Source organism: Myotis davidii, unplaced genomic scaffold, assembly GCF_000327345.1.
Source record: "Myotis davidii unplaced genomic scaffold, ASM32734v1 scaffold3306, whole genome shotgun sequence".
Taxonomy (NCBI): Eukaryota; Metazoa; Chordata; class Mammalia; order Chiroptera; family Vespertilionidae; genus Myotis; species Myotis davidii.
The window spans coordinates 23166-34103 of NW_006297043.1; the positions used below are offsets into that span (position 1 = coordinate 23166).

The window sequence follows — 10938 nt, forward strand, 5'->3', positions numbered from 1 at the left end:
CGCTTGGTGCACCCTTTTGTGGGCTGTGTCCACAGTTTTGTTGTAGTTGAGCCTTGATTGCTATTGGTGTCACTGGGAGGAATTGGCCTCCAGGCCAATTGGCTGTGGGGACCAGCTGCTACTACAGTGAGAGAGCTGCTGTGCAGGAGACATCCTTATGGGATAGGACTTGCTTCAGTGGGGCTTTTGTGCTCACTGATTCTGCCCCTTGAGTGTGTTGCTTATGGATTTGAAGAGTTGTAAACTGGTACAGTCTCACACTGACCACTTGATACACTGGCTCTTGGGTCTCTAGGGAAGTGCAAAGTCAGACACTGCCTGGGGCCATCCAACAGGAGCCACAGAGAGATTTGTAGATTCCTTCTCTTTGTATCCAGTTTGATATGTACGAGGCAAGGCCCAGCTGTGAAGCAAGGCAGGCTGATGCTAGTGCCAGGTCTTGGGCCTTTTATTGATAGGTTTGGGGCATGCTGTCACCAGCTGCAGCTTGTTTGAGAGATTTTAGCAAAGTCTGAAGCTCTTCCACCCTGAGCAGCTCATCACAGGCAAGGAAGATGCTGCCAATAACTATGCCCTTGGATACTACACCATTGGCAAGGAGATCATTGACCTTGTCTTGTACTGAATTCAGAAACTGGCTGACCAGTGCACAGGTCTTCAGGGATTCTTGTTTTTCCACAGCTTTAGGGGGAAGTGGTTCTGGGTTCATTTCTCTGGTGATGGAACATCTCTCTGTCAATATGGCAAGAAGTCCAAGCTAGAGTTCTCCATTTACCCACCTTCCCAGGTTTCCACAGCTGTAGTTAAATCCTACAACTCCATCCTCACCACCCACACCACCCTGTAGCACTCTTATTGTGCCTTCATGGTTGACAACGAGACCATATATGACATCTGTCATATAAACCTGGATATTGAGAGCCCAACCTATACTAATCTGAATAGATTGTTAAGTAAAATTATGTCCTCCATCACTGCTTCCATAAGATTGTGTCCTCCATCACTGCTTCCATAAGATTGGATGGAGCCCTGAATGTTGATCTGACCCAATTTCAGACCAACCTGGTGCCCTATCCCCATATCCACTTCCCTCTGTCACATATGCCCCTGTCATCTCTGCTGAGAAAGCCTACCATGAACAGCTTTCTGTAGTGGAGCTCACCAGTGTGTGCTTTGAACCAGCCAACAAGATGGTGAAATGTGACCCTTGCCATGGTAAATACATGGCTTACTGCCTGTTGTACCATGGTGATATGGTCCCCAAGGATGTCAATGCTGCCATTGTCACTGTCAAGACAAAGTACATCATCTAGTTTGTGAACTGATGCCCCCTTGGCTTCAGAGTTGGCATTAATTATCAGCCTCCCACTGTGGTACCTGATGGAGACCTGGTCAAAGCACAGTGAGCTGTGTGCATGTTGAACAACACTTTAACTATTGTTGAGGCCTGAGCTCAACCGGACCACTGGTTTAAGCTGATACATGCAAAGCATGCCTCTGTCCACTAGTATCTGGGTGAGGGCATGGAGGAAGAAGAGTGTTCTGAGGCCTGTGAGGACATGGCTGCCCTTGAGAAGGAGTATGAGGATGTTGGTGTAGATTCTGTTGACAAAGAGGGTGAGAAAGAAGAGGAATACTAAAGTTAAAATGTCACAATAGTGTTGCTTTTTACAGAGAAGCTTATTCTGTTTTAAACATTGAGAAGTTGTGGTCTGATCAGTTAATTTCTATGTAGCAGTGTATACTCTCATATACAATTATTGGCCTATGCTTTAAAACATGATATTTGGTTATAGACCTAACCTGTCCATTTCTTTGATGGTTTTAAATAAAGTATTCTTTGTCTTAAGTGAAAAATAATGGAAAGATCTGGTGCCTAGACCAAATATGGACAAATGCAGAACTGACCAGTTAAACCCTGACAGATTGAAATTCCTTTGTGCCTTCTCTTGCACCTGGACCCTACACCATAACTGGCCAAGTTCCAAAATGCTTTAATCAAAACTTCACCCACTAGCATTACCTCATGCCACTCTGTTCTCCCTAACCCTTAAATTTGTCCGGACCCCAAATCAGCAAGACAGATTTGAGCAGTATCCCCTGTTTCCTGACTCAGCAATAAATAAATATCTCTTTTCTCAAAGGCCTGTGTCTTACTTTTGGCTCCTTTGCCCATCAGACAGCAGGCCCTTGCTCAGTAATGAAAGGGCTAGCTAGTTAGCTTAATTAGGAAGGTTTAAGGAATAAAGAGGGCCCATAGGAGAGGAATGCATAGATGGGGACTTGAAGACGCCAGGGTGTTTATCTTACTTGTACAGAGGATAGAGAAATGCCCTAGGAGGGAGGGGTTCAGGTAGATGGAAATATTTCTGGCATTTAAACAGCCATAAACCAAGGACAGGGATATTTCTGGCCTGAGCAATCAAAGTGACTGTAAGTTAGATCAAAAGTAGCCCTGATCTGATCAGCTGGGAGAGCTATAAGATAAAGCGTCGCCAGGCCAGCACAACTGGGAGAAAGCCATCGATAAAATCAAAAGTGACTCCAACCTAAACAGATAAAATGACCAAATGAGGAAAAGTATGGATGTGGGGGTCATGGGAGCTAATTACAGGGCTAAGGTCCCACAGTAGAAAAGGAGGGTCTCTAGCCTGTTTAATGTTTCCAGACAAAGAAAACAGCGGTCACCTTTCTTAGGGGGCCCTTTGTCCATCCAGGAGGGACAGAGTTTAAGGATTAGGAACTTAGAGGACACCTTTCTTAGGTGACCGCTCTGACCCCCTGTGCCAAGGGGGACAGAGTCTTAAGCTTAGAATTTAGAAGTAAGGTTTTAGAGGTAGTATTTGCAATAAAGTTTCTGTACTTTTCACCTACCACCTTTTGTCTGTGGCTTCATTCTTCGAATCCATCTGGACAAGAACCCAGGAAAGAAATCACCCTTGCATCCTAATCATTAAAACATCCTGAATCAGTAATAACGGCATATTTCCAGCACCCTAACATTTTTGCATGTATTCATGTTGGCCATATAGACAAAGGTTGAACCATTGCTCATCTAAGTAATGGAAGTGTGGTAGGCAGTTAGACATGAGCAGAGCAAGGACAATGGGCCAGGTACAGAAGGTCACCAGGGTAAAAAGCCCCAGCTGCCTAGCAATGAACAATCAATTGTAGGGTGGAACTTCCCCACTAGGGTGACTTTTCCTCTCCTAGTGAAGCATAGTAGCATTCATCTCGGGTAAAAAGTGCTGTTTAAATTTTAACCCTGCTATTCTGGCTTCTGTAATCATTTGCTTGCTTAAATAATAGAGAGGTTATTTTGATCTCCTGGAACTCATGTAAATCACCCCCTTCGGTTGTATACCCCATTGTGGTCTTTACAAAAGACATTCTTCTGTACCTGAGAACCAGAACCGCAAAAATTGTTTTAATTGCTTCAATGGCTCCGGGAATCTTTTCCGTTGACTCAGTGACTCCAAGAACTGTAATTAATCTTTAGATAACTAACTTTGCTCAATTTAGCTTCTGTACCAAAATAGTTCCTCATTCCAATGCTAGGGACGTAATTGCTGTCTTTGTGAGTTTTGCCTTTATAAGCCTAATACTCCTGCCATTTGGGGCTGCGAGATTTGGAGAGCTAAAGCCCCCTTCTAGCTGCCGGCTTTTGAATAAATGACTCCTTAATTCGACTTCTTGACTTGAGGCGTCCTTTGTGCGATTCACGGGGTACGTTACAACATTAGCATATCCCTGGTCATGCTGTTTGGATCCCCTGATATTTCTTCCCTAGAGATAACATTTAGACCTCAATTGTATTTCAGCTCCAGGCCCACATAAGCAACAGAACTAGCCAAAGCTGACCTCAGGACCAGCTGCATTGAATAATGACCCCCTGCCTCGGTGCTGGCCAATCAATCAGTGGAGACCATAACCCTGAAAGGACACACCTGGAAAACTGCTGAATATGCTATTGAGATCTTCCCTTGGGACCTCCCCTAAACTCTCCACCCTTAAAACCCTTAATGCTGAGGTCCCTCTGGGCCAGTGGTTCTCAACTTTGGCTGCACATCAGAATCACCTGGGAATCTTTTTAAAATCCTAATTTCTGGGCCTCATCCTCCAGAAATTCTGTTTCTTTGTTACTAATGTTGTGGCCTCACCCCATAACAAAGAAACAGAATTTCCGGAGGATGAGGCCCAGAAATTAGGATTTTAAGAAGATACCCAGGTGATTCTAATGTGCAGCCAAGGTTGAGAACCACTGGGCTTTCCCTCTGGGGAGCATGCCCATGAGTTTCCCTTTCCCTTCCTCCTCCCTGTCCCAGGCACATTACGTTTAGCTTCCTCACTCTCAAGCTCCAAAGGCCTTTCCTTTACCTCTATAACTTATTTCTTGAGTCCATTTCTTCTAGAAATTACTTCTACCTCTATGATTTACTAAATAAATGTTCTCTTACGGTTTGGGTCTTGGCTCTGAATTCTTTCCTAGTCAGAACCCAAGTACTAAGGTTGCTGAACCCAGCTCTGGTCTGACCCCACCAGTCAGACATCTGGCACAGTTCCTGCCACCTACAACAGAAGAGTGCTTTTTGGTCTTCCCAGAGCATGAGAGCAAGCAAGGCTTCTGAGTAGCTGTTACCACCACAACATTTCACACTCACCACCCGCTTGCCTATCTAGCAGGAAGTTACCCAGAGAGTTTCTTCCTTGTTGCCTCCTGGATTCTAATGGGATGTGACTTTCTACCTCTCTCCTTAGAGACACAGTTGTAGGCTACACAACTTCAGCTGCAGGACAGCATTGACACCTCAGAAACAGAATGTCCGATTATCCATTCTGCAGTCATCTGGCTCCTTTTGTTTTTCCCATTACTAGGGACAAGGGAACTACCTTTGGCTACTCATCCTTCTAATGTCTATGTAAGTAATGCACTGTCTGAATCAAAAAAGGGCTCATTGTTTTCTTTACTAACCAAATTGATCATCTTGTCTATGTGTTGACATCCATTTCCAAGGGACTCTGAGACAGTTCTTTCTTAAAAATACAATCTCTGGCCTGCGGATGATTTCAAGTCTTTAGGCAAGCACCAGAGTAAAACAAAAACAATTTGTAGATGTGATATTGGGATTTATAATTAGAAATATATGTATTTGGTTCCTGGCACAAAGCTCCTAAAACCCTTGAAATTTCCTAAGTGATGACAGCACCCCCCCCCAAAAAAAAGGTGGCTTTTGTTATGTTAGTGGGTTGGATTGGGATGCCTCTAGGTAACAGGGATGAGTTAGTTGCCAGAGGAACCAGACCTGTGTTTAGAGAAGCGGTTCTCAACCTGTGGGTCGCCACCCCTTTGGCGGTCGAATGACCCTTTCACAGGGGTCGCCTAAGACCATCCTTCATATCAGATATTTACATTACGATTCATAACAGTAGCAACGAAAATAATTTTATGGTTGGGTCACAACATGAGGAACTGTATTTAAAGGGCCAGAAGGTTGAGAACCACTGGTTTAGACGGTTGGACCTTTCAGTCTCACCCACTCCTCCCATCGGTGGAGAGGGGCGAGGGGCTAGAGATTGAATTCAAGCACCAATAGCCAATGGATTAATCAATCATGCGCCTTGGACAGTGGGGGGTTGTGCATGCTGAAGCCTCTATAAAAATTAAAAAGGATGGGGCCAGAGAGCTTCCAGATTGGTGAACACGCGAGGATTCGGGGAGAGTGGTGTACCTGTAGAGGGCAAGGAAGCTCCATGCCCCTTCCCACATACCTGGCACTAAGCATCTCTTCCATCTAACTCTTCGAGAGTTACAGCCTTTTAAATAAACCAGGAGGTAGTAAGAAAATATTTCTCTGAATTCTGTGAGCCACCATAGCAAATTAATCTAACCTAAGTTGGGGTCATTGGAACAGTTAGAGGCAGAAATAGAATATTGGGGGCCAGCTACAATGATAAGAAATATTAACCATGCTCTGTTAACTGTGATGGTTTTATTCTGATTAGAGAAAGCACATTCTAACCTGGCTGAGAGTTGTATGCCTAGGGACATGGGAGCTAACATCGGACAGAACACAGTCCATCCTCCTGTCCCCCAAACTGCCTATCATTATGGAAAGATTTACAACCTCGTGGCTGAAACAATCTAGTCCCAGAGGTGCCTGCCTTCTGCAACCCCTCCAGCCCACATGACTTGTAACCTGTAATGATTATCCCGTGCCTATCTCCCCATGCCTGTAATTCTTACTTTCCCATGTAATCTTTGTCCTTCTACCCAATATAAGCAGCTGGCTTATCAGGAGAAGCAGACCAGTTTGTGTGTGTGTGTGTGTGTGTGTGTGTGTGTGTGTGTATGACCTGCTGCTCTCCCATGCAGTTCAACCCTATCTCTGCTTAATTGGCACAAGTAGTCGTAGGCAGCCGAGACCCCTTGGCTGTCCAGTTACAGAACCCTTATATCTATAACTGATGGGTCAGAAGCACAGGACTTTCAATTGGTGAGAAGAGTATTGTAGGACTGAGTGCTTACTTAACCTGTGGTATCTGACACTATGTCCAGATAAATAGTGTCATAATTGAGTTGAACTCTAGGATAACTAGCTTGTGTCAGAGACTTGCTGGGTGGTATGGAAAAAAATACTTCGGAATTGGTGTCAGATTGGAGAAGATGACATAGGCTTAAAATGGCTGTGTTTAATTTATTGATGGTAATTTTCTGAAGTGAAAGAGCTGATGAGCTTATAAAAAGAATAACTGGCAAGGAAATTTTGTTCTTTCTGTGGCCTGTAAAACAATGATAATAAAACCAATTCATAAAGTTTTAGACAAAAATATGTATTAGAAGAAGGAGTTCTTACCATTTGCAACAGCATAGATCAGTGGTCGGCAAACTGCGGCTTGCGAGCCAGATGCGGCTCTTTGACCCCTTGAGTGTGGCCATGAAGTTTCAATCACACTGTACGTGCACGCCCGTATGTGGTATTTTGTGGAAGAGCCACACTCAAGGGGCTGCAGTTTGCTGACAACTGCCCTAGGAAATGCATGTTGTCAGAGGGAAGGTAAGGGAGGGGGAGGGTAAGGGGAGGAGATCAACCGAAGGACTTATATGCAAGCATATAAGCCTGACCAATGGACACAGACAACAGGGGGTTCAGGGCATGAGTGGGGGGGAGGGATGGGGGGTAATGTGGGGATAAGGACACATATGTAATAACTTAATCAATAAAAAATTAAAAAATATGTATTAGGATTATTATTATGCCTATTTTCTACAAAGACAATAAATGTTATATTTGATTGTTATATTGGAAATTCAGCAAGCTAAACAGAAGTCACCATAATCAAAGAGCCAAATTTGGAGTCTTTATTTCAAAAGCCGGAGGCCGTGGGAGTACTTGGGCCTCTCAAATTCTCACAGCCCCGAATGAACTTAGGGGTTAGCTTATAAAGGCAAAAAAAACCCATGTGCCGGGATGGGGGCAGTGTTCTTAGCAGATACCTTGCAGAAAGCTTGCAGCCTTGAGCACAGCTCAGATAACCAGAAGACACCTGGCATGGGAGGAACCAAGGACTGACCAGACCCCCAAGCCTGCGGAGCAGCTTGCAGGACCAGATAGTTAAGAGAGGGCAGTGACTAGACTATAGGCTGATAAGAATGTACATTAGGTTACTGACACAGATTCAGATTGCTAGCCCTTCCCCCAAAATGGCTTGTTTTCCCTATTATTCTAGCAAGCGTGCTTACAGAAGCTAGAAATAACAGAGTTACTTCTATCAGGGAGGCTATCTGGTTTAGTTACTTCCTGGAATCAACAGAACAAAGGACCACCTGTGTTTAGTAGACAATTTTAAATGGCAGTTCTTACAAAATGGAGTTTACGGGAACAAGATCGAGTGCCTATGGTTCAGATGGAGGGCAAGGGACAGGATGGAGCCAGTCCTTTCAAGGCCCATTGTTCAATTACAAAAAAATACATGAACATAATTTTTATGAAGGAAAAAAATCCCCAAATATAACATAGAATAATCCAGGCATATAATGTACATAATATACCATGAATATACCAAGCATTCAGTAAGAATCTATACCAAAATAAAGTCAAAGAGATTTATTAAGTCTGGAGTGAGGACAAAAAGGGACCACATGCTAACCTGACTAACTCAGGGAGGGCCTGCGTGGCGGTCTTGCAAACTCAGACCTAAAGTAACCACAAGGATGGTCTGAAATTAAAACCTTTTAATTAAAAAGCAGTTGATAGTGGGTAGTCACATCCTAGGCCAGTATCTTCCCTGATGAAGGTCAACTTCAATCTTACTGAGCCTATTGTCTTTTTGCATCTAAGATAACCTACCTGTGGAATGTCAGGGTAACTTGTAACTTCCGTTATTTTTCCAGACCCCGCAAGGCACAGACCACTGGGGCACAGACCACAAATTCCCTCATTGTTATTGTTATCATGTTAGTTGTTGACTGTTAACCATCCTATACCCACCTATGTAAAAGAAGCATGTCTATCATTTTACTTTTTATCCAATCCCAGAGGTTTCCCCCACACACACTTTGCTTTCTCCCACCTCCTTAATCTGTCACCAATGGTTTTCATGTAACCCAATAATGTCTCCTCTTTGATGGTAATTTATAAAAATAGGTGAAAAACCACCATTCTCAGGAGCATTGTTTCAATGTGTTGAGATTCCGCTTCCTGGAAATTGCCAACAGCTTGGCTCAAATAAACTCTCAAAAATTCTTTACAGGTTTGAATGTTTCTTATGTTAACAGGAGTAGGTCCTAAACATCTGCATTTTAATAAAACTTTATAGGAAAGTCCTTGCCAGTATGTATACATGGATTTAACTAGTGTCATTGTGTAATTTGCAATTTTCATCACACATTTTGTTTCAGAGCTTCATCTATATTCTAGTTGCTATAGCCCTAGTTTATGCATTTTGACTGGTATATTGTTTTTTGCTGTGTGGTGGTACTATGATTTATTTATCCAGGACAATCTGTTGATGGATGCTTGTGTTTTTTTTTTTTTTAAATTTGTGTTTTTAAAAAGAGTAGTGCAAAGACCTTTCTTATATAGGTCTCTCTGAGAACACCTGCCAGGGGTCTGAGTATATACTTGTGGATCCATTTAAGGTGTCATCAGATAGGTACAATCTGCTATATATGACCAAATTGCTCTGCAAAGTTGATGTACCACGACACAATCCAACTACTTGTGGATGGAGGTTCCCATGGTCCAACACTGTCCATCTAAAGAGGAGACTGAGTGCCTACTTCCAAACACAGGCCTTTGAGTCAAGCACAAGAGGATTATGATAGCAGCTCTTTCTCTTAGCTGTGTAACCCTTAACCTCTCTGAACCTTACTTTTATAGTCTGTAAAAGGATATCCTGATAACAGAGTATATAGAACATATAGACCAGCAACAAATGTTTGTTTCCTTCCCATTCCATCTTTTCCCCACTTTAAAAGTGATTTTTGTTTTAACCTTAAAATTATCACTATGTCTTAGAGAAAATTTGGGGAATGTTAAGAGAAAAAGGACAACAAACACACTCATGTATATTATGGAACAGATTTAGGACTATTTCTGTAATAAAGAATGCTATCACAAAAATGAGTTGTGTGTTGGAGTGAGGTGAGAGAAAAAGTCTTTCCTGAATGACTATGCCTTTGTTCTGGCCTCTTTGGGTCCAGTAGGTTCAATTTACCTATACCTAATGAGCTGGGAGTTTGGGCTCTTCTTGGAGCTCCAGAAAGATGAGGCATGATTCGCAGTGAGGGACACTAGAGTGAGAGTCAAAAGCACTGCCTGAGTCTCAGTGCCTGAGCTTCACTGTTGACAGGACCTTGGATGAGTACTGTATTTTTCATATATAAGATGCCCCCATGTATAAGATGCTCCCACTTTTCCAACCCCAAATTAAGAAATCAATATCTATACTAATAAAAGGGTAATATACTAATTAGACCGGGAGACCTTTTGGGAGACCTTCCAGATGTCCTTCGGGACAAAGCCATGGTGGCAGGGCTGAGGCAGAGGTGGTTAGGGGAGATCAGGCCAGGAGGGGAGGCCAGTTGGGGATGATCAGGCTGGCAGGGGGGGAGTTGGGGGTGATCAGGCAGGTGGGGGAGACAGTTGGGGGCAAGCAGGCCAGTATGCAGAGTGGTTAGGGACTATCAGGCAGGCAAGCAGGTGAGCGGTTATGAGCCAGCCGTCCAGGATTGCGAGAGGGATGTCCAACTGCCGATTTAGGCCTGATCCCTCAAGGGGTCCCAGATTGGAGAGGGTGCGGGCTGGGCTAAGGGACATCCTCCCTGTGCACGAATTTTGTGCACTGTGCCACTAGTTTTAAACATAAAATGGAACACATTTTTATTTAGTAACTAGAGGCCTGGTACATGAATTCATGCACCAGTGGGGTCCCTCAACTGGGCATGCAGGATTGGGATGAAACTGGCTCTCTTACATTCCCCGAGGGATTCTGGATTGCAAGAGGGTGCAGGCCAGGCTGAGGGACCCAACAGGTGCAAAATCAGGGCTGGGGAGGGACACAGGAGGTTGGCCAGCCTGGGAAGGACTACAAGAAAGCTCTAGGGCATGCCTGGCCCATCTTGCTCAGTCCCGATCATCTGGATCCCAGCAGCAAGCTAACCTACCAGTCAGAGTATCTGCTCCCTCGTGGTCAGTGCACATCACAGCGACTAGTCAACCGGTCAACTGTCTGCCCCCTAGTGGTCAGTGCTCATTATAGCAAGCGATCGAGTGGCCTTAGCATATTTTTCTTTTTTTTGAGAATGATGATTTTTATTTTTTTAAATGCATTTTATTGATTTTTTTTACAGAGAGGGAGAGGGATAGAGAGTTAGAAACATCAGTGAGAGAGAAACATCAATCAGCTGCCTCCTGCACACCCCCTACTGGGGATGTG

At 43.8% G+C, this 10938-nt stretch overlaps 1 pseudogene; it reads left to right on the forward strand.

The window, feature by feature from the left end:
• LOC102753905 overlaps positions 1 to 1640 on the forward strand; it is a 5109-nt pseudogene extending 3469 nt beyond the window's left edge.
• The last annotated feature ends 9298 nt before the right edge of the window (positions 1641 to 10938 follow it).